The sequence below is a fragment of the Dasypus novemcinctus genome, chromosome 25, assembly GCF_030445035.2.
Source record: "Dasypus novemcinctus isolate mDasNov1 chromosome 25, mDasNov1.1.hap2, whole genome shotgun sequence".
In the NCBI taxonomy this organism is placed as follows: domain Eukaryota; kingdom Metazoa; phylum Chordata; class Mammalia; order Cingulata; family Dasypodidae; genus Dasypus; species Dasypus novemcinctus.
The window spans coordinates 37567330-37589376 of NC_080697.1; the positions used below are offsets into that span (position 1 = coordinate 37567330).

General features: G+C 40.8%; 1 long non-coding RNA gene across 1 annotated transcript; it reads left to right on the forward strand.

Annotated features, from left to right (window-relative positions):
• The first annotated feature begins 1984 nt into the window (after window positions 1-1984).
• Window positions 1985-18713, forward strand: LOC131275997 (uncharacterized). The gene is made up of 3 exons (XR_009183468.1): window positions 1985-2114; window positions 15145-15250; window positions 18077-18713. It is a non-coding gene; the product is annotated as an uncharacterized lncRNA (long non-coding RNA).
• The last annotated feature ends 3334 nt before the right edge of the window (window positions 18714-22047 follow it).

Consider the following 22047-nt stretch of genomic DNA (forward strand, 5'->3'; position numbering starts at 1 on the left):
CACTGCCATGCTGGAATTTGTCACTTACCGAAATGTACCTTAGCAAATGGACCATGTTCTCCATCTAAATGTAAATTCACACACACTAAAAAACAGCTCAGTGAAAGGCAAGTGGGAATAATAAGAAAAAGGTGACCTGAAAGATTTGCCTCAGTGGGCAATAGTTGACCGAGTCCGATGCCCAATTTCTGCAGGATGTCTTTGGTCTGAGGTAGGATATTTGCAAGAACACTGAATTGGGAACCAAAAGACCTACAGGGCAGCCAGCCTCTGTCAAAAGTCAGCGTATGTCTCTTGGGTCAGAATTTTCCTCCCGATAGCTCAATTTTTTCATAAGCAAGAAGCTTGGTTAGATCGGTGGTTTCAAACTCTGTTCTGCAGAGGTTACTTGGGGTCATTGTAAGGGAAGGGAGGAACATGGAGGGGGAAGGGATTGGACTTCTCCACTCCCCTTTTATCAGAGCTTCGTCTGTTTTATGTATTAAGTTTCCATGACTAACATTGTTTTAAACCATAGGAAGTGGCCATCTACCTCTCAGGGTGCCTCCAGCTACCACATTCTGTGATCTTTGTGTCCTACCTCCAAAAGCCTCCAAGTATGAGACCGAGGGTGGCATGAAGCCACTCTATGCTCACGCTTTGATGAAAAGTGAGCAAAGAGAATATGCTTGGTCCTGTGGCTTTTCAAGGACCTTTTTCACAAGCCCAGGGACAAAATAGAGGGGCAAGAGAAAGTGTGAAAAGAAAGAGAAGCCAGGAGAAGCAACCTGGGTTAGTTTTGGCACTCCACAGTAGCAAGAAAACAAACCACTACGGGGCAGCCAGTCTGCTGTGACAGGAACTAATGTAGCAGAGGGTGAAGCGAGACATCTGTGTTCCTGTGTGGTGCTTCCAGCGCTGGCGCAGGCTGGCGACATGTGCAGCTCCCGCCTGTCCCATCTGGCCGACATTGGGTGGCACAGACTAGAGCCAGGGACAGCTTTGCTGGGCCCGAGAGGCATCCAATTCCTGGAAGGGCGGGCCAGGAGCCTCGAGGGAAAGACATATTGAGGAATTGAGAGGACATGTGAAACTTTCAGATGGAGAGGCATCTTTTGCTTTCTTTTGGTTAAAAAAAAAGAAAGAAAGAAAAAAAGACAACAAAATATCAGTGAGCTCAGTTTTCTCCGTAGCTCTGTCTCTTCATCTCTGGCTCCCTCACATGCACATTTATATTCCACTGAGCTGTGATTTGAAGAACTCTAGGGTTCTTAAGGTTTCCACAGCAACTGCTGCAAAATTGTTTAAGAAGTGTTAATGTCATGGTGAATTCACACTGCCCATGGAGCCAGAGCTGAAACCCACAAGCTTGAAAGAGCAGGACTTTGAAGGAGAAGTACAATTGGAAGAGAAGAGGAAAAGAAAAGAAGAGAAAAAAAAAAGATAAAAGAAAAGATATGCAAAGAATCTAACTCCTGCCTTTTATGAGTTGGTGAGAGATGAGAAAATTACCTAACCCATCTGAATGTCATTTTCCACATCTGTGAAAAAGTAGATGCAGACTCCTAAAGCTAATGTTAATATCTACCTTCTAAATTTGTTCTGAAGATTATTGGATAAGTGCTAGTCTTCTCCAACATAACTAAAATATTTGTTCAAAAGATGGCAGCTATTCTCTTAGGTAAGATAGCATAAGCTCTATTGGGTCTTCCACATACATAGTGGCATTGTTATCATTATTAAATATTATGTCATATTCTTTCTAAGCAGACAGAACCCCACCATGCACATATTGTGCCGTGTCAACATATAATTTCCCTGCACTTATGAAAAGGTCAAAGAACACAATTTTGGGGAAAACGTTTAAAGAAATATTTAAGTCTAAAGGGCAGGTTGCTACCTTCAAATTCTTATTTTGTCTCACTGCCTTTTCCACCAAATTTTCTGCTTTTCCAGGAAACCTTTGCAAATCATGCAGAAGTAAGAAGTGCATATTGGTACCAGCATGCAAGCTCCAGCATGATCATTCATTTCTTGTATGTTTTGGGGACTGATCACTTCCTGTCTTTGAAGTTTCATTATCTGAAAAGTTAACCTGGCAGACTCAGTGATTCTGAAGTTCATTCAGTTCCCAAGTAAGCTCAGTTAAACTGTCCTTTTTACATTGTAAGACCCAGGTTTCTACACTAAAATTCAGAGATGTGATCTGACAAGTACAGCCTTCTGATGGTGAAAACCAAAAGAGATATTTGAAGGCCAAATGGACTATGGTTGGGCCCCTTCTTGGAATGTTTCCAATGACCTGAGATTTCATTTTCCAGTATATTGTAACATCTTATACTCCAGCTTGTATTATCTGTGTTGCAAATTCTGCACATCTAATTTTTAAAGTAATATTTCCTCTGGGCAGTGTAACCCAGCCTAGTCTATATGCATACATGGTAAATTTAAAAGTAGAGTTTCTGGAGATGCACAGCTTGGGCTCACTTGGGGCTTCACCATTTTCGGACTACGAAAACAAGTGATTTAAATGTGAATGAGTGTTTCTGTTAAATTTTCAATTCCAGCTATCATACTTTTAGTATACGAAGCTGAATTTTGTTCTCTCAATGTTCTTTTTTTCTTAGATAGCATTCTATCCTTATATCTGCAGTATCTTATTTATGAGAGGATGTTAACTTTAGTTTTGATACTTCTTGCCTTCACTCTCTTTTTGTTATGCTGTCCCCCCAGCCACTTTCCTTACTTCCCTTCACATTGAGGGGTTCCTCTCCTGTCTAATCAAAAGGATCAAAAAAGAAACAGATTGGCAACTCTCAGAATGCATATAACTGTGTATGTCGGAGTGTTTGAGTATGTGAGTTCATGTGTGGAGGTGTGGGAATGTTGTGGGGTTGTTAAGTGTTGAGTGTGATCAGGTAGGGAGCTACTTCTTTCATTCCCGTAGACAAGTACTCTGGTTCGTTGTCTGATTGCCTCCCAGTTGACTCATCTCTCAGTCAAAGAATGGGGGGGGGGGTAGGGAACATCAGGGGCTGTAGGCAGACTTCCATTTAATTCCCCTATTGTAGGTCTCGTGCCCCCTCGTTATGGATGATGTCCTGGATCCAGAACCTTATATTTTCATATTTAGGGTTGACCCCAGCGTCTTACCAGGACGGGGCATTGAAGTTCCTTATTGGGCTGAGATACCAGGTAAAGGTAGGAACTAGGAGTCTAATTGCTTCTTTTATAAATTCCCAACCAATCTGTCTCTTTTAATGTTTCTCCCCATCCCCACCTCTTTGCTTTCAGTGCTTCAAGTTCACTACCATTTTTTAGTCCTGGCTTACTCCTTAACATTCTCTCAGGTCCCAGCTTACTCCAGTTCACTAATTAGCTGCCAGTTGCTGATGCTTTCCAGTCCCACACTTTTCTGACTTCAATTTCTGATGTTGTTTTCTCTCCAATTCTTCCCAAAGTAAAAGTCTATGCTTTTTACTTTTACCTCTTCAGTGTCATTGTAATGGTAATTTAGGGAGGAAAAGAGATTAAATCTGTCTCTTTGAACAAAAACCCTAAGCTGTTTCTATGAAAACTTAAGTTGAATCCTTTGGACTGAAAAAAGGGGAGTTGTTAAAATCAATGCTGAATTTGGGGTGGAAAAGATAACTTTAAAAAGTGGGGGAATGGAAAAATGAAAAGTATTCTGCATTATGACTGTATCACAGCAGATTGAATTCTAATTCCACTGTAGAAAAACAGAAAAGGAGACCGAAAACAATACAATGCAGAAACAAATGCCCATGCTTGAAGGAAATCTGTAGGTCCTATATATAAAGAATATAACTTTAAAAAATAATTCCAAAGATTGTCTATAGAAATATACTGTGGCATGCTAGACCTAACTTGTCCTGGCTCACCAGAGCCAATTGTACAACTCTTTCTCCAACTCATGACTTGCATATTCATACCACAAGAATCGGCAAATGTTATAAATCAGGGCTCTCCCCACCCCCAGTCAGTTGTTCAGCATTTATCAGCACTTCACTGCATATGTTTGTGTTTGTGTGTGTGTACATACACACACACAAACACAAACATATCTCTATGCACACACACCTTTATAGGTTTTAAGTTAAAAGTTATCACCTTTGGTATTGAGTCCCCTCCCCACCCTTTCACACCTCCAAAATATGCCTTTCCCTCCTGCCTGCTCCCTTCTTTCCCTTCTGGCCTGGCTGCGTGTCTCCAGCAGTTTCTCTGCAGCTTCAGGTCCTGGCTCAGGGCTCTCATCCTTGGAGCGTCTATGTGTCCTTAAAGCAGAGCTTAGCATCTTGCCTCTGTGCCTCCCCCACCCTCCTCCCATCAGGCTCTGTTCACTGCCCACTGAGTCTCTGATATTCTCTCCTGCAAACCTGATTCTTCTGGCCCTGAGCTTCCGAACCCTCATATTCCCAGCCCTTAGCACAGAGCCTGCTTCTCTGGAAGTGCTCCAAACCTCTTGAAGGAATGGACGTGCACAGGCAGTGGTCCTTAGGTCAGAGGCTGGTGATCACCAAGGAGGTAGCCCCCACTGTGCCCAGGGAGGGCCCAGCATCATAGCCTATTCTTTCCCTGTGAGATGCCAGGAGGGCTCAAGGGAGAGCTCATGAGCCCCCCCTTGCCTTTTGGTTACTCTCCCGATCCCAGCTGGTGCCCAGCTCCACCGACCCTCAAGAAGTCTGCACTGATTTTTATAGCCATGCCTTCCTAGCACACGACCTTCTGTCCAGTGCCTTATATTTGCCAGTTGGCTTGGCCAAGTCTATTCTCCAAAGACTCTCCAGAAGGAGGCTCCATCCGCTGTCCCCCTCCAGCCTGTGCAGAGTGACAACAGCCAAGGCAGAGAAATTGAGAGGCAGGCAGGTGGTCCCTGCTGTCACATGGAGGCCAGAGCCCATGGGGAAGAAGGATGGGTAGTCAGTTGGGGAGACAGGTTGGGGGTGCTCTAGTAATAAATTATGGCAGCCCAGGAGGCAGGAACTAAAGTCCTGCGATGCAATGACAGATTTTTTTTTCTTTCTGAGCTTGCCATTCAGATTTTGGAGTCAAAAAGTTGATCATGAGACTTCATTCGTAAGACAAAGTCTGTTAATAGTGGCTCTGAAAGGAAGACAAAATACACATAAAACAATGTGCTACCAACCTAAATTTTCCAAGTCCTCTGCCCATGGGAGTTTAACAGACAGACCTATGTTTTCTGCAGCAAATGCACTGCTCTTGGGGCTGTGTTATTTGTGGAGATAAACCCAGCAGCCATGTTCATAAAACAATTCTACATACTGCAAACATTTCTGTAATTGCAGTCTGAAACCACTGGAACTAGCTGTTCCTTCAGAGACCTGGATCCCATTTGTGTTTGAAGTCATAGTGTTTGTAGTCAAGCAAAGGTGAACTTTGCTAGAGAAATAACATTCTCTAACATTCTTGGGGCATTTGAAGTGTTGACATTTTGCTCACATTTGAAGTTATTGTCTAAAAACTCTATTGCAATAATCTTTCTTTCCATAATTTTCACTCTTAAGTACATATAACCAACTACCATGCACATCGGCATGCAGATAATGCTCTCAAACTCATAAGTGTATGTGATTTTTTCAATGGGAGGGGCTAAACAAGGAGGCAGGAAGAATATTTCCATTGAGGAATATGACAATAATATCCAACATTTGTATAGCACTCTTTATGAGTGTTAACTCATTAATTCTTATGATGCCTCTATTACCTAATGCTACTATGATTTCCATTTCACAGATAAGGAACCTGAGGCTCCTTACCATAGGTATCACAGTTAGAGGTGGTTGCTGTCTGGCCCCAGAGTCTGAGTTTTTCACCATCACACTATTTTGTTATCATTTACTAAATATTTGACATGAGCCAGGTATTTTCCCACTTACCAATTCACTTAACCCTTATAACCAGCCTACAAGATGAGTTTTGTCCTCATCCTCATTTTCGTAGATAAGAATTGAGACATAAATTCAATCAGTTGTTTAAAGCCAAGATCCTAAATTTGAGCAAAGTATACCTGTTTCCCCAAATTGTGCTTTTTCTATAAAATGACTCCTTCAAATTCTTGTCATGTCACACTGTTCTCATGGACGCACTGATATTATATTTGCTAGTAAAACCACTAAATCCTCACTCCTCAGGGTCATTTGTTTACTACTCATTTAAAATTTACTAGCACCTACTATATGCTAATCTCTGTGATAAGGATAAAAGATAATAAGACCTAGTCCTTACCTGAATAAGTTCATTGTTTACTTAGGAGACAGATGAAGAGTTGACAGTGCATTATGAACATTGCCCATGTGGAAGTAAGAATAAAGTGCTGTGGGAGAGGAGGAAGGTACTAAGAATATGGAGACTCTTTTCATAGAAGAGTTAGGACATGAGCAGAACAAGGATAGCTCTTGCTTTTTGGACAAGTAGTTGGTATTTAGGAAGACAATCCAGAAAATGGGAAAAGCAGAGGTATATGCGTGGAGTCATGAGAGCTCATGGTAAGTAGGGGAGAGCAAGAAGACACCAAACTTGATATAGCTGGGAGGTGATGTTGGAACTGAGGGAATCAGGCTCATCCTGCAAGGCCTTCTGCCACCAAAAGAAACCATTGAAATGGTTTCTATTGGCCAGACTTTTCTAACTGTGCTTCTCTCTTTCCAATTCCTACTGGGAGTTCTGTGGAAGGAATAGGGGAGGGGTGGTTGGCAAAGAGGAGACTTTCAGCAGGCATGATTCCAGATTGTTTGTTCTCTTCTTCAACCAAACATAGTAACCGTATTTGTATCTGAATTAGTTGAATTCAACCTAAGCTTTCCATGTTTCTCTTTGTCTCTATCTCTACCTTCCTTTTTGAGATGAGTTCTTTGGCCTACCATCTATATCTATCTTCTATCTATCTACCTACTTATCTGTCTACCTATCTATCTAATCTATCATCATTCATCTAATTCTTAGGTAATTTGTTTTATATAAGTGATAAGTGGTAGTAAATGAATTGCTAATGAATAAAGTATAAAAACTAGTTCTATAGAGTGCTAAAGAAGTCTTTGAATAATTGAGATGCTCTAATTAGCACCTTTATGTTGGAATTAAATTTTTATATAACTTTACATTTAGTTATATAAAATTAAAATTACCTCCTAATTCACTATGTTTAATCCCAATAAAAGTTGACTTCTTCTTGATTTTTTTTTTTTACTAGAGAATCTGTGAGTTTACAGAATGATCATACATAACATACAGGACTCCCATATATCACCTTCCACCAACAGTTTCATTGGTGTGGAACGTTTGTTACAATTGTCGATGTCATTTTTTAAATAATTGCACTATTTGTTTAACAGTAATTACCTTTATTACAATTGATAAAAGATTATTAAATAGTTACATCATCCATTATTTACATTAACTGTATTTTCTCATATACCACCCAATTACTAACACCTTGTACTAGCATTGAACATTATTATAATTCATGAATGAACATTATTATATTTGTACTATTAATTACAGTCTATCATCACCAATAGAGCTCACTGTTGTACAGAACTATATTTTATCTTTTAATTTTTATTCTAGTAATATGTAAATCCTGAAGTTTCCCCTTCTAACTATATTCACTATACAGGTCAGTGCTGTTGATCATACTCACAGTAAAGTGCTACCATCGCCACCATTCGTTTCCAAAACTTTACCATCAGCCTAAATATAAATTCTGTGAAAGTTAAACATCAAATCGCTATTCTCTAATTCCAATATTTCTACTGGTTATTTATATTCTAGATTCTAACTCTATGAGTTTGCTTATTATAATTACTTCATAACAGTGAGATCATATAATATGTGTTCTTTTGTGTATGGCTTATTTTATGCAACATAATGTCATCAAGATTCATCCATGTTGTTTTAGGCATCAGGATTTCGGTTTTTATTGCTAAATAATATTCCATTGCATGTACAGATCACATTTTCTTTATCCATTCATCAGTTGATGGACATTGGATTACTTCCAGTTTTTCGCAATTGTGAATAATACTACTGTGAACATTGGTGTGTAAATATCTGTTTGAGTTCCTGCTTTCAGTTCTTCTGGGTATATACCTACTAGCAGAATGGCTGGATCATATGGTCATTTTACACTTAGCTTCCTGAGAAACTGCCAAACTATCTTCCAAAATGGAGCTGCACCATTTTACAGTCCTACTGGCCATGAATGAGTGTTCCTATTTTTCCACATTCTCTCCAAAGCTTGTAGTCTTCTGTCCTTTTAATGGTGGACATTCTAGTGGGTGTGAAATGAGATCTCGCTGTGGTTTTGATTTGCATCTACCTAGTAGTTAGTGATTTTGAGCATTTTTTCACATGCTTTTTAGGCCATGTCCTGGTTCTTATATTTAGGTCTTTGATCCATTTTGAGGTTACTTTTATATATGGCATGATATAGTGATCCTCTTCGATTCTTTTACATATAGATCCAGTTCTCCCAGTACCATTTGTTGAAGGGACTATTCTTTCCTTTCAATCTCTCTTTTGAGTGGACTTGGCAGCCTTGTCAAGAATCAATTGACCATAGATGTGAGGGTTTATTTCTGAACTATCAGTTTTTATTTTTTATTTCTTTTTGATGTTCATGTGTGATGGGTGCCAGTAACAAAACTTTTGACAACACTAAATCCCTATATCTGTTTTAACTGTGATTTCCTTAGCCACAGAAATGGCTCAGGGTTGGAGGCCTTGGATCAAGCAAGACTAGAACTGATAATTTGAGTTTTACAGAAGAGGCCAGTTAATCATATTCAAGGGAAATTCTTGATAAGATGATTTCATTTGGACAAATAACATGGTAGTAACTCTATTAAGTAAATACTATGTTTATATATATTTTCTTATTTAACTCCTTAATTATCTTATGAGGGAAATTTTATTATCTTTGTATATAGGTGAGGAAACTGGAATTAGGAATGTCAAGTAACTGGAGGTCAAATATATGTGATGATGCAAGAATTTGAGACCAGGTCTCTCCAAAGCCAAATTTATGCTTTCTATCACATCGCACTGTTTCTTGATATCCCTTTCCATTCTTTCCCTTCTTCCTTCTTTCCTTTTACCTGAGAGAAGTTGCTATTCTTATGAGTCAATCAAATATTGCAATTCAACCTTTATTACACCTAGCCTGATAGAGTTTTCTCAAAAGAAATTTTGAAATGTGCCCTCATCTTGCTGATAAGATTTTTTTTTGGTGGAAGGGTTAGGAGGTATGTGGGGCAATTCTTTATTTCACAAATTTTATCCCATAGAATGCATATGTTTTGCTTTGGGGTTCCAAAAATATGATACTTGATTCCAAGTAAGATTGTAACCTATCCACATCCTTTTGATACTAACACTGAGTTAGTACCTGAGTTACCTCCACCTAGCAATAACAATGAAGTTGGGTAGAAAGCGAAAGGTTGTGGGTCCTGCAGAGCTAGCTCTCAAAGTCAACTCTGTTCCTTACCAGCTGGATAACTTTGTGCAAGTCATTTTATTTTCCTGAGGCTCCATTTTCTCATCCACAAAACTGGGGACAATAAAACCAAAATACAGGAAGAATGAAATGAGTTACATAAATACTTTGCACTTGGTAGACAAAAATATAACTTTCTTTGTGCTTATAATTCTAAATCATGTGATAGCATGGTTCCAGGTTATGCATATCAATCAAGACTCAAGGAAAGATGATAACAATACAAACTTTCATGCACACTTAGTGACAATGCTCCAAAATGTGTCCATCAATTGCAATGAGTGTGCCTCATTAATGAAGGATGTTGTTAATGTGAGAAAATGTGGAAGGTGTGGGGAGTGAGGCATATGGGAATCCCTTTATTTTTAATGTGACACTTGTATAATCTAAGTATTTTTTTAAAAATTAAAAAAGGATAGATGATATGTTTTATATGATTAAATATCTGATCTGAGAATATTCAGAATTATATATCTGATGTGAGTTCAACAGAGTCCACTTTATTTATCGTCTATCTATCTATCTATCTATCTATCTATCTATCTATCTATCTATCTTATCTATCTATCCCCAACACCCACACAGAACTGAATAATCATTTAAAAGATTGTTGGAATTCTAAGCCCATGAGATACATTTTTACCACCCTTGGACATCAGCAGCCCCTGTAGGAGAGGATATTAAAGCAGAAGAGCTGGCCTCATGGGACTCAATGGAATTTCAGATAATGTGCTTTAGAAAAATACCACAGTCAGGTTAATTTTCTCATTGTTGATTTTCCTAGTGCATCCCAGTACTTCCTCTGCTTCTGAGTTCTCGATGCGGAGCTGGGAAAGGGGCTCCTTGTAACAGGCCATGTCCTCTGTCCTCTGTCCAACACAGTCCTGCTCTCTGAGGCAGGTGGAGGGAGAGAAGGTTCTCCTGTAGAGGGTCTATGTCATTGAATGTGATCAATCATGGCCTGTGATAACCAGCACAAGCTGCTGTCACCTCTATTATTCTCATCTCTCTCTAATGAGGCATTAATAAATTCTTAGAGAGGCCATTTGACCAGAAATACAGAAGAGACAGGCTCAAGTATGAGCCAAGGAACCAGGGATATTGGCGAGTGAGGGTGGACCTATGGTCTGGAGCCTCTGGATAATAATATTGAGGTCAGTGCCATCCCACTCCTCTGCCCCCAGCTTGTACACATGGGGTGAATCAGCTGTAAAAGTTCACAAAAGACAACCTATAAAAGATATCAGGGACACAAAGTATAACGCCTGAAGGGCAAAACCTTCCCGACTTTAACTAATGTGGGAGACCAGGGTCGAGCACTGGAGTATAGACTCTTTCTTTCCTTCATTCCATTACTTTAACAAATATTTTAGAAGCGCTTATTATAACACACCCTGGAAAAAAGCGAGTAAAAATAAATAAACTTAACCCTTGACCCCTGGATCTTATCACTCACATGGACGAGACAGAAAAGCAGATAAATACTTACAAATAAATATAGCAAGTGGAGTTCTGTGCTACCTTGGAAAGCAGGCCAGAGAGTCCTAACTCTGTCTGGGCAGAAATGCAAAGACACCCCAGAGGAGGGAGGTTAAAACTGAATTTGATGGACAAGCAGAAGTTTAACAAGCAAAGAGGCGTGGAGGGGCAGGCTGGGCAGAAGTAGTAGTGGACAAAGAGCAGGAAGATGGGGCAGAATATTAAAGTAACTTCAAATCTTATAGTTGCTCTCTGGGTTAAGGATGTCACTTGGCTGATGAGCTGGGCAATGGAGGCAGATGAGAGCTCGATTATGGAAATCATTGTATCATGCTAAGGAGTTTGCTCCTCCTTTAGGAACAAGGGACTACTAATATGTGCAAATGGCTATACATTTTAAAGTGAGTGCTCAGACTAAAGTAAGGGGGGATTACAGAGTAGGATGGGGTAGACAACTGAGAAACCAAGGGAGAAGATGAAAAATAATCGGGGGAAGGATGGTGAGTGCTAAGCTATGGCAGTGGGTGGAGAGACAGTGGAGATGAAGGCAGATTTAATAAAAGTATTTTAACTGAGAAATGGCACATTAATTATATGCTTTGACCTTTTCTTTGAAATTTAGATGCATGGTTCTAACATGTTATCAAATATAAAGAATTATTTTCTGTTTTATTTTTCTAGTTGGAAGGCTTTTGGGCTATGAGCACCTGAGGAAATGAAGGAGAGACTCGAGGCTTTTATCCAGATAGACAGACCTAAAATCTCATTAATTTAGAACACAAGAGACCAGACAAAATAGATTTCGAATTAATTAGGTTTGCAATATATGAAGATATTGCTAAGAAATATAGGACATCTTTTTGGCTGAGGAATTCCCATATATTACATTAACTGAAAAAGGTTTAAGTAAACTGATAATGACAATGATGTTTCCTGTATTTTGGGGTGAATGTTAGGTGGATTGGGAAATATATTATTCAACCCTTTTGGCCATATTGATCAAATTCATTGGATTCTTGAGTGTTATAGCCTTAGGTTGTATCACGGAAGCTATTAAGTGCAGTACTTAAATAATGTTTTTCTTTCCTTTTTCTGTCCTCATCAATCTGATGGTTAGCTAAAGTTCCATATCTTGTGTTTAGATTTATTGATTTCTAAAGATGCAATATTCATTTTGTTTTCATTTCCAGATCCTTCATCATTCCTTCAAAAGTGTAGTATATTCATTAGAGAGTGCTTGGCTTCTTCATCTCTCTTTTTTAACCTCTTGTAATTTGCACTCCAATTTTCCACTAATACAATCATTCTACTAGGTTTCCATGACATTGGGCTTTCTCCTATATGTGTTTGGGAAGCCTTGGAAGCACACCTGTCATTGTCAATTTTGGTTGCTACAGCATGACTTATTGTTCTTGTGGATAGATATATAAGCAACTACTCTGTCTGTGCTTATTAGCTTTTTCTTTCCATGTTAGAGCAGGCTTAACTCCTGGTTTTAAGAAGATTAAGCTATAATGAAATACTAAACATAACAGGGAGTAAAGTATAGAAATGTCAGAGGTAGAATAATGGACTCTAGAGAGAGTGGGAATGTAGGGCGTGATGAAGAACACTTGGAGTTAGGTGACTACTTACAATTCTCCCTCCATCTTTTGGGTTTCCTTCTCCTCTTTTCCTTTCTCAATCTCCTTCTGGCTCACCCCATGCCCTCCAAAGTTGAGCCAAGGCACAGACTTTTCTGAGAGGCCTCCACCTTTGTTCCCTAGACAGGTTAGGCAAACTTCTGTGTTTCCAAAGCATCTGCAGCTTTCCTTGAAGGTTGGTACATGTGCCTGTTGAAATCCCTGTCCCTCTCTCATGAATATTGACTCCTTTATATCAGACAGAATTATATCTTTTATTTTTAGGTCCACTGCCCCTAGCAGTGGGTTTCATAGACTTGAGGGTTTCATAGGGTTTCATAGACTTGAGGTGCTCAAAAATCATTTGCCAAAACAATCTATGTTTGGGAAAGAAGATGTGTGTAAGTAGAAGAATGTCTTCTCTCCTCAACAGGACATGTTTGGGTCTTCTGGCATCTTCATGAACTCTTCCTTTTTGCCCAGGAAAAAACAGTCCACTTCGGCTGCCTCTGCCATGTATTTGGATCAGTTCCAGAAAGACGCAGGTGTGCCCCAAATAGTTACCCAGATGTACTGTGCATAGAGTAAGTAAGGTTTCTTGCTTGGAAACCCAGTCTGGAGTGACCAATTTCTTACCACCAGTCAGCTCTCTCAGCTCTGGTTCATTGACTTTGCTGCTTGTGGGTTTTCTCTCTTCTGGCTGCCTTTCTAGAATCAGAAGGAAGGAAGTGAAACAGTTTGACCAAGGTCGAATCCAAGACTGGTTGTTTTTTCTTCTGGTTTTTTTTCCATTTAACCCTTGGCCTGGGGAAACTGGAGTAAGTTTGTAAGCTCAGATAAAGGAGCTGATATAAAGAAAAAGGCAGAAGATATAAAAAGAGAACAGAAAGTTGATGCAGCAAAGTCTTGAAAGATAGTGGAGAAGGGATGGCATGGATATGGTTATATTGGATGTAAAGTTTTGCACCCTTAGGAGAGAAAGAAATGACTGTGTAATAACGTTGAGAAAACTTGTATCAATGCTTACTTTTTAAATCTTATTTTAAAATTCAGGCTAATTTATCATTATATCAATTTATCTTGTACTCTCTTTCAAACACTTAATTTATATACTCAAGTAGTTATTTTACTGTGAGTTAGTGGCTCTCAGCACAGGCCACTTGTCCTGGCATGCTGTTCTTTTTTACTATTTTACCCAGGGAAGGAATTATAGTTTCTAAAATTTCAGTGAATACTGCATGGCCCAATAGATACAGAAAGAGGAAAATAGGTTGGCACATTATCCTGAAAGGAGCAGTTTTTGGTTGTTGCTGTTGAAAAAATATTGTATATTTAAATGGAAATTCACCATGCTTTTTCACAGCCTGGAAATAATGTCTTCTGAAAGCTGAGAAAGAAAATCTATTAAGCTTTTCTGAAAGATATTGATTAAAGGTGCCTACTCTCAAGTCCTCCCTGGGAAAATACTGTGGCCTAATGAAGAACACAGGATGGGGTTTGTAGTTTGGGCAGCATCATCAGGTTTTTGCTAGGCTTTCTGTTCCTCAGCTTCCCTCCCTTATAAATGGAGAGATGGGTATTCCTATGGGGAGTTGAGTGGACAATTTTCAAGTTCTCCACTTGCTTCCATATCATTAACTAGGTAATCTTAAAGCTCATTCTGACAATAAGAAACTGTGGATACTGACTCAAATTTGGTCTAAGAACCAACTATCCTTATATGTTTAAGAACCCATGGCTGATGGATGGAAATGGACAATCCTTCTGTGACAGTAAAATAGCATATGCTCTCCTTCAACCTCATTCATTCTACTTCTCTCATTATCATAACTGGATTTTCAGCTTCATCAACTTGTGACTACGGACAGCCACAGCTCCCTGCAGCTGCTGATATATTTCTAAGGAAACTAACTCTGGCTACGATAATGCCTTTTCCATGTTCTTCTTTACCTGCTTAACTCACACTATTGAGATCTGCTGCACAAGGAACCTCTTGAAGGAGGCTTGTTATTGCCACAGTATCAAGGAACCCTGGTAGTAAATTCACTGTTTGTGGCAAAGCACCAGGAGCCCCACAAACCACCAGGTAGAGGTGGCAGCAGGGGGTACATGGACCTGGACAAAGGTCAAAGAATGCCCTCTTTACCATTGCTTTGGCATTCTCAGTTAATTGGGTCTTTAAACATCTATGCTGGTGTCCAGATGTGGGCAAGCTGCTGATGCCTTGTTAGACATAGGAAAACCTCTCTAAATATAAGGCCTTTGGGGTTCCACCCAAAAGATGGTGCCAAGGCATTCGGTGGATATGCCTGGGCATGCCCCTTGGAAATCTGCCTTCCCCCCAGCAAGTAGAGAGCATGAACCAATCAGCCTCGCTAAATTAGCATAGCCAGTAAGCTGCTTGCATGTTGCCTCACACTCTATAAAAGCTACTACACTTCCTCAATAAATCAGACCTGTGCCACCAGCCTGTATCTCCAGAGTGGTTACTGTGTGTTGTCTTGCTCTGTTCGTCCTTACCTCTTCCAGAGCGGAGCCCCTGGACTGCACCGCAACATCTGGCACCCAACCAGGGACCTGAAAACCCCGGAGACAATATCAGTGAGCTATCAAGTGCAGCTCAGCGTTGCAGTCGGTAAGTGACCCTCGGAATGGGTAATTTTTCCTCCTCTGAGAAGGCTCCCCACCCGACATTTTTTGGACTATCCCCATTACCCAAGGTAAAACATTTCTCACTCTCGTAGTGCATGGTAAGTCCATTACTGGGCAAATAGACACCGGAGCTGGCTTATCTGTCCTCTGCTCTTCTGACACAGATCCTTCATGGCCGTTAAAACTAGGTCCCCTAGTTCAAGGTGTGGGAGGCCTAAGACCCTCACACCAGCTTACATCAACATTGACTTGGACAGACCCGGATGGCAGAACAGGCACCTTCCGCCCCCTTGTGTTACCCAACCTTACTCATACACTTTGGGGGCGTGACATTCTCCCCAAAGTGGAAGCCGTCCTCACTACTAATCCTACAAATTACCCCCAACCATAAAGGCCACTGGCTGTCTGCCTTTATTTACTTTATCCAAACCAAAACCTATAAGATTAACATGGAAAATGCAAAACTCTATTTGGACGGACCAGTGGTCACTGCCTCGAGTAAAATTAGAACAACTAAAACTCCTTGTGCAAGAACAATTGAACTTGCAGCACATAGAATCCTCTACTAGTCCTCATAATTCTCCTATCTTTGTGATTCAAACAAATCTGCTAAATGGAGGCTACTACATTACCTCAGAAATATTAATGCTCATATGACAAAGATTGGCTCCCCGCAACCAGGCCTTCCTCATCCTTCAGCCATCCCATGTGATTACCACATTATTGCAATAGACCTCAAAGATTGTTTCTTTTCCATTCCTCTTCATGAGGACGACCGTCAATACTTTGCCTTTTCCGTACCCGTCACAAATAATTCAATCTCCCTATAACGTTATCAGTGGAAAGTACTCCCGCATGGAATGAAAAACAGTCCAGCTATGTGCCAAATATTCATTAGTGAAGCCACCCGTCCCCTTTCTCAGTTTTGTCAAATTGTTCATTATATGGACGACATCCTCATTGCTCACCCAGACCCAATTCACCTACAATTCTGCTTGAAATCTCTTCTACATGGGGCCTCACCATGTCACCTGAAAAAGTATGAAACTACCCGCCTTACACCTTCTTAGGCTATACCATCATGAGCTTTATCAGTCCTGCTGTCCCCACTATTGTTTTGTCCCATAAATGTACTCTTAATGTGCTTCAGCGCCTCTGTGGTGATATCAATTGGTTGCGTCCTCATCTGAGTGGTGGCCAGCACCGAAAGAGCCTGCCTGAGCCTCATAAATGACAGAATTAAAAATCTTCACCAAGCCTGTTTTCAACCAAAACTCCCTCTTTCCGCTCTAGTCATTAACTCCCCTGGGACGCCCACGAGTCTTCTATATCATGATTCCCCCCTCTTTTGGGTACACTTATCTTTTAGTCATTTAGGTAAAATTACCTCTTATTGTGATGCCATATGTTTCCTTGGGAGAAAACTCAGAAAAACAGCTGTTCTCTTGTATGGCATTGAACCCGACACCTTAGTTCTACCATTCACTCAAGAACAAATACTACCTCTTTCCCAAACTGATTTGAACATGCAAACTCTCCTATCAGGATTCACAGGTCAACATGATAACCATTTGCCAAAAGACAAACTCATCACTGCCATGATTCTTCTTCCATTTATTCTCTCCTCTCATTCCTTTCCTATAACTTTTATCCCTCACGCTGCTACAATCTTTACCGATGCTAACAAAACTCACTTTTCTATAGTAGTAAAATCCCTCAGCACCTCAGATTCCATCCACGTCGAGCAACATCCCGGCTCTATTCAACAAGGAGAACTACGGGCTCTCCTCCAAGTTTTCCTACATCACAAATCCATCCCTGTCAATATCTTCACTGACAGTGCATATGTGGCTAATACTATCTGTGCGCTGCCACATGCAGTCCTTAAAAACAAAATGACCATTCAAGATAATATGTTGCTTTTTTTGAAATCCCTCCTTGAAAATCGCAAACATTCCTGGTTCATCCAACATATTCGTTCCCACACTGGACTCCCAGGACCTCTTGCCAGCAGCAATGCCTTAGCCGATTCCTCACTCGTGGTAAAATTATTAACCACAGACCTAGACCAGGCAAGACTTCTTTATGCAAAGTTTCACATGTCCGCTCTTTCTCTCCATCATCTCTTCCCCTCCTTAACACAGCAGCAATGCAAACACCTCACTCATGCATGTAAACAATGTGGCCCTCTCCTTCCATTAGGCCCCCTTCAACCTCAGGGAATAAATCCTCGTGGCCTCCGTCTGAATGCCATTTGGCTAATGGATGTCACACACATACCTATTTTGGGAAAAACTAAATTTCTGCATGTCATAGTAGACACCTTTTCAAAATACACCTTTGCCACTGCTCTTGCAGGAGAAACTTCAAGACATGTCATTACTGCTTGCCTTTAAGCCTTCAACCAAATGGACCATAAAGACTGATAATGGACCTTGCTGTGCTTCTAAATCCTTCCAAAATTTCTGTGCCTCATGGCGCATCACACACAAAACTGGTATCCCATACAATCCCCAGGGCCAAGCTATCATAGAACGCACCCACTTCATGCTTAAAAACCAAATAAAAAAAATGAAGGGGCAATATCCCCGAGACACCCCCAGGGATGTTCTAAATAAGACTTTAATCACTATGAATTTTCTCACATTTGACAATGAACGCTGTACCCCAGCAGTCAGACACTGGGGAAGACTTAGAAATACTCCAACCCCCATGCCATTAGTTAGATGGAAAGACCCCTTTACAAATGCATGGCAAGGGCCCCATCCCCTATTAACCCAGAGATGAGGGTATGCTTGTGTTTTTCCAGAGAACGCACAACAGCCAATCTGGGTCCCTAGCCAGCTTGTTCGACCAGCCGCCAGAGATGAAGTCGATACACAACACCAAAATACCGAGGAGAAAGAATGATTCCAGACTCTTGCATCAATTACAGGCACCAGGACCACCCTTATTCATCGGGTGTATCCTTCTCTTAATAATTGCTCACACCGCTTCAGGCACACTCCTTTGGATCACTCCATTCCTCTGGACCTCGAGCCCTGCCCTTCCAGCCATGGTACATCCAAATCAAGGCCGCGACCCCTGCTATGCCGTGAGAACAGTTTTTAGAAAATGGATGCTCTGCGGAGAAAATGCCTGCTTACATCTTCGTCCATTCATAATGATGAATGCCACACTCACTAATGGAACTTGGGTTTCTTCACACACGAATGACTCAGACTGGGCAGCCAGCCTCAATAAGACTGCAAACGCCACCCTCTCTGTGCGTGCCTTACCCTGCGTAACTCTTCGCTTTCTTTTTATAGACTCAAGCAACCAATCTTTTGGCTGTAACATCACCCATTGTGTCCTTTCTAATTGCTGGAACCATACCAAGCATCCCTATGCTATTACTGTTAGAATTCCCTCCTTAATATGGGTTCCCAGTAATGCTACTGAGTGGACTGGCCCTTCTGAATTAATTATGCACTTACATTTTAAGCAAAAAAGAGCAGTTGGTGTAGTTGTAGCTCTCATCGCAGCTATTATAGCTAGCCTAGCAGCCGCTGCCACTAGTATCACTTCTATAGTCCAATCCAGTTCCAATGCTAACACAATAAACAACTTAGTAGAAAAAATGGCCACCCCCTTGCAAACACAAAACCTGCTCAATAATCATATTCATGGCGGCCTACTTAATGTACAACAACAAATAGATTTACTAGAAGAAGAAGTACAAATGATAATGCAACTGACAAGACTGCCCTGTGACATTAATTATCCACACATTTGTGTTACCCCCATCAGTGCCACCAATGGCATAGCAAACTTTACTGCAGCCAGAACAATGTTAAAACAAACCCTACTCAGACATTGGAACAATGACTTCTTAAATTTAACCACTCAGCTCACCCATCAAATTCTAACCCTTAACAGCACCCGAGTGACTACCATAAACACCACACTGATCACTAATATTCTAGCTAACCTTCTATCCCTTTTCACTCCCTCTAATCTCATAACATTTGTTATCATTGGATCTGATCTTCTAATGTGTATACTCTGTATATGACATGTACTGTGCAAAGTGCAAAACCTCCGCAAAGATGTTAAAACTTTAGTACCTGTCCAGCAGGCTATGGTCAGCACTCTAGAAGCAGAAGAAGGCACTGCAGAAACCGTTTCTCAAGCCGCGAATATCTTTGGCCTTGCAGTCCTGCAAAAAATGCAGAGATAAACACCGTGCCAGAGAGCTTGACTGGTAGCCAATGACAGGTAAGATCCTCAGAGGAAGACAACCTAAGACAGGCACAGTCACCTTGGCACAAAACAACACCGGCGCTTCGTCTTGCCTCTAATAAAAGAAAAAAGGGGGAATTGTGGGCAAGCTGCTGATGCCTTGTTAGACGTAGGAAAACCTCTCTAACTATAAGGCCTTTGGGGTTCCACCCAAAAGATGGCGCCGGGGCATACCTGGGCATGTCCTTTGGAAATCTGCCTTCCCCCCAGCAACTAGAGCACATGAACCAATCAGCCTCACTAAATTAGCATAGCCAGTAAGCTGCTTGCACATTGCCTCATGGTCTATAAAAGCTACTACATTTCCTCAATAAATCAGACCTATGCCACCAGCCTGTGTCTCCAGAGCAGTTACTGTGTGTTGTCTTGCTCTGTTTGTCCTTACCTCTTCGGGAGTGGAGCCACTGGACGGCACCACAACATCGAGATTCACAAGATTTCTGTCTTTTCCTGACTCTAGTTCCAGCCATAATGGGGAACAGATACTATGCTATCTCGTTAACCTCCTCTTTACTCCCATGGCTATGGTGTAACCCAAACTCCTTCTTCATGGTTACTAGGCAAATATGTCCATCTAAATCAATGAATACAAACAGCTCCTGGTGGTATTATATTGTCTATGGTAGCAGTATTTGAGGAGGCTTGGAAGATATCTACAGTATACAAGCCAAAAAACTGAAAGTCTTCAGAGTTTCCTTGAATAGGAAGAGATTTTTTTTCCCAAGCCAATAATCAGAGAGCATGGGCAGAGAGGTTTACTTATGAGCAAATAGGGCAGAGTATTTTTTATCAGGAATATTCCAGAAAATCCTGAATGTAGAGTCTGATGTGAAACATTGACTGTCCTAGGAAAGGCACTAGGTAAAGAACTAGGTAAAGATAGTAACGATGACAACAGCAACATATAATCATCACACTACATGCCAGATATTATAGAATTTCAATATAGTAACAGTAATCTTTAAAAACTACAAGATGGCTATTATTATTTTCATATGGCACTAATAACATTATGTCTCATTGAAGTGATTTGCCTAAACACACTTAGCCAGTAAAGTGTATAGACATGATTTTAACTCAGTTCTAACTCATTACATAGCCTGGACTCTTGTCACACTGTCAAGTGACAGAGGTTTGTCCTGTCCTTTCTGATCCCTTTCCTGCTCCGGGTTATCCTTTTCTTGTGCCATGTAGCTTATATCCAGGAAGAAGAAGATTGAGGTATCCCATCAATCTTTCCAGCAAAAATGATGGTTCCTCTTATCTTCAGTCTTTATCTTCAATTTTTTCCAGATTTCCCTGATTTTGTGCCTTGTCTTTTGTCTCCTGCCTCCAAGTCTATTATACTTTTTAGTCCAAGAACACATTAGCCTTCTGTTCTGGTTTGCTAAAAGCTTCCAGAGAAAATATGACAGAAATGGGTTGACATTTCCAATGGGGATTAATTTATAAGCTTATATTTCTGAGGACGTGAAAGCTGTCTAAACCAAGGCTTCATCAGGAGATGATTTTCTCCCAATTGCTGGTGTTGCTGGATTACTCTGTCATATGGCAAGGCATGGTGAAGCACACGGCAGTGTCTGCTGGTCTCCCCTTCTCCCGGGCCCTAGTTGCTTTAACTTCTGACTTCAGTGGCTTCCTCTCTCTCAGGTTCTCAGATTTTGGCTTCTTGCTTTCATGGCTATCACTCTACTCCTGTAACTTCTGTACACATCAGCTTCTGGGGCTTCTTATCTCTCCATATTCATCTTGCTTATAAAGGGCTCCAATAAGAGAATTAAGACTCACCCTGGCTCCTGCCCTACTGGAGTGATCTAATAAAAAATTCCCATCTATAATAGTTTTACACCTGCAACAAGGGATTAGCTCTAAGGACATGACCTTTTCTGGAGTCCACAAAAGCCTCAAACTACCACATGATCCCTGGCCTGACTCTATTTTCTACCTGAAATGAAGTTCTAAACTCTCCCTGAAGGCCTTTCACTCCTCTTGACCAAGCTCAAAGGCACCTAACACATCACTGGATATTATGACCTCCAGTTCCACCCATGGTTTCTACATGGAGGAGCCTGAGATCTCAGGAGGCAATTAGGTATGAGGTAAGACTTCTTCTGGAAGCTTTAGGAAAGGGAGAACACATACAGAGGGTAGACATAGCCATTCTGGGAGTCACTGTTATGATGAGTTTGGTCATTGTGTCAGAGGAGAGGAGACCTGTCAAGCTATTACATCCATGGGAAACATAAAAATGGGGAACACTCTCAGAGGAACAGGCATCACAGTTGCTGGGAAACAGTTTGAGGTATCTTGGCTGCAGTTTTCTGTCTTTATCTGCTGCTCAACCCACTTGTATTCCAAGTGGTCATTGCACTGTCCTTGTAAATGGATGCGTGATATCCTTGCTGTGCCCTTGTATGCTTACAACCCCAGCATATCCTATGATGTTATGAATGGTTGCATTGAACCTGACCTCTTAAATGCTCACTTCCAGTTTTGCAA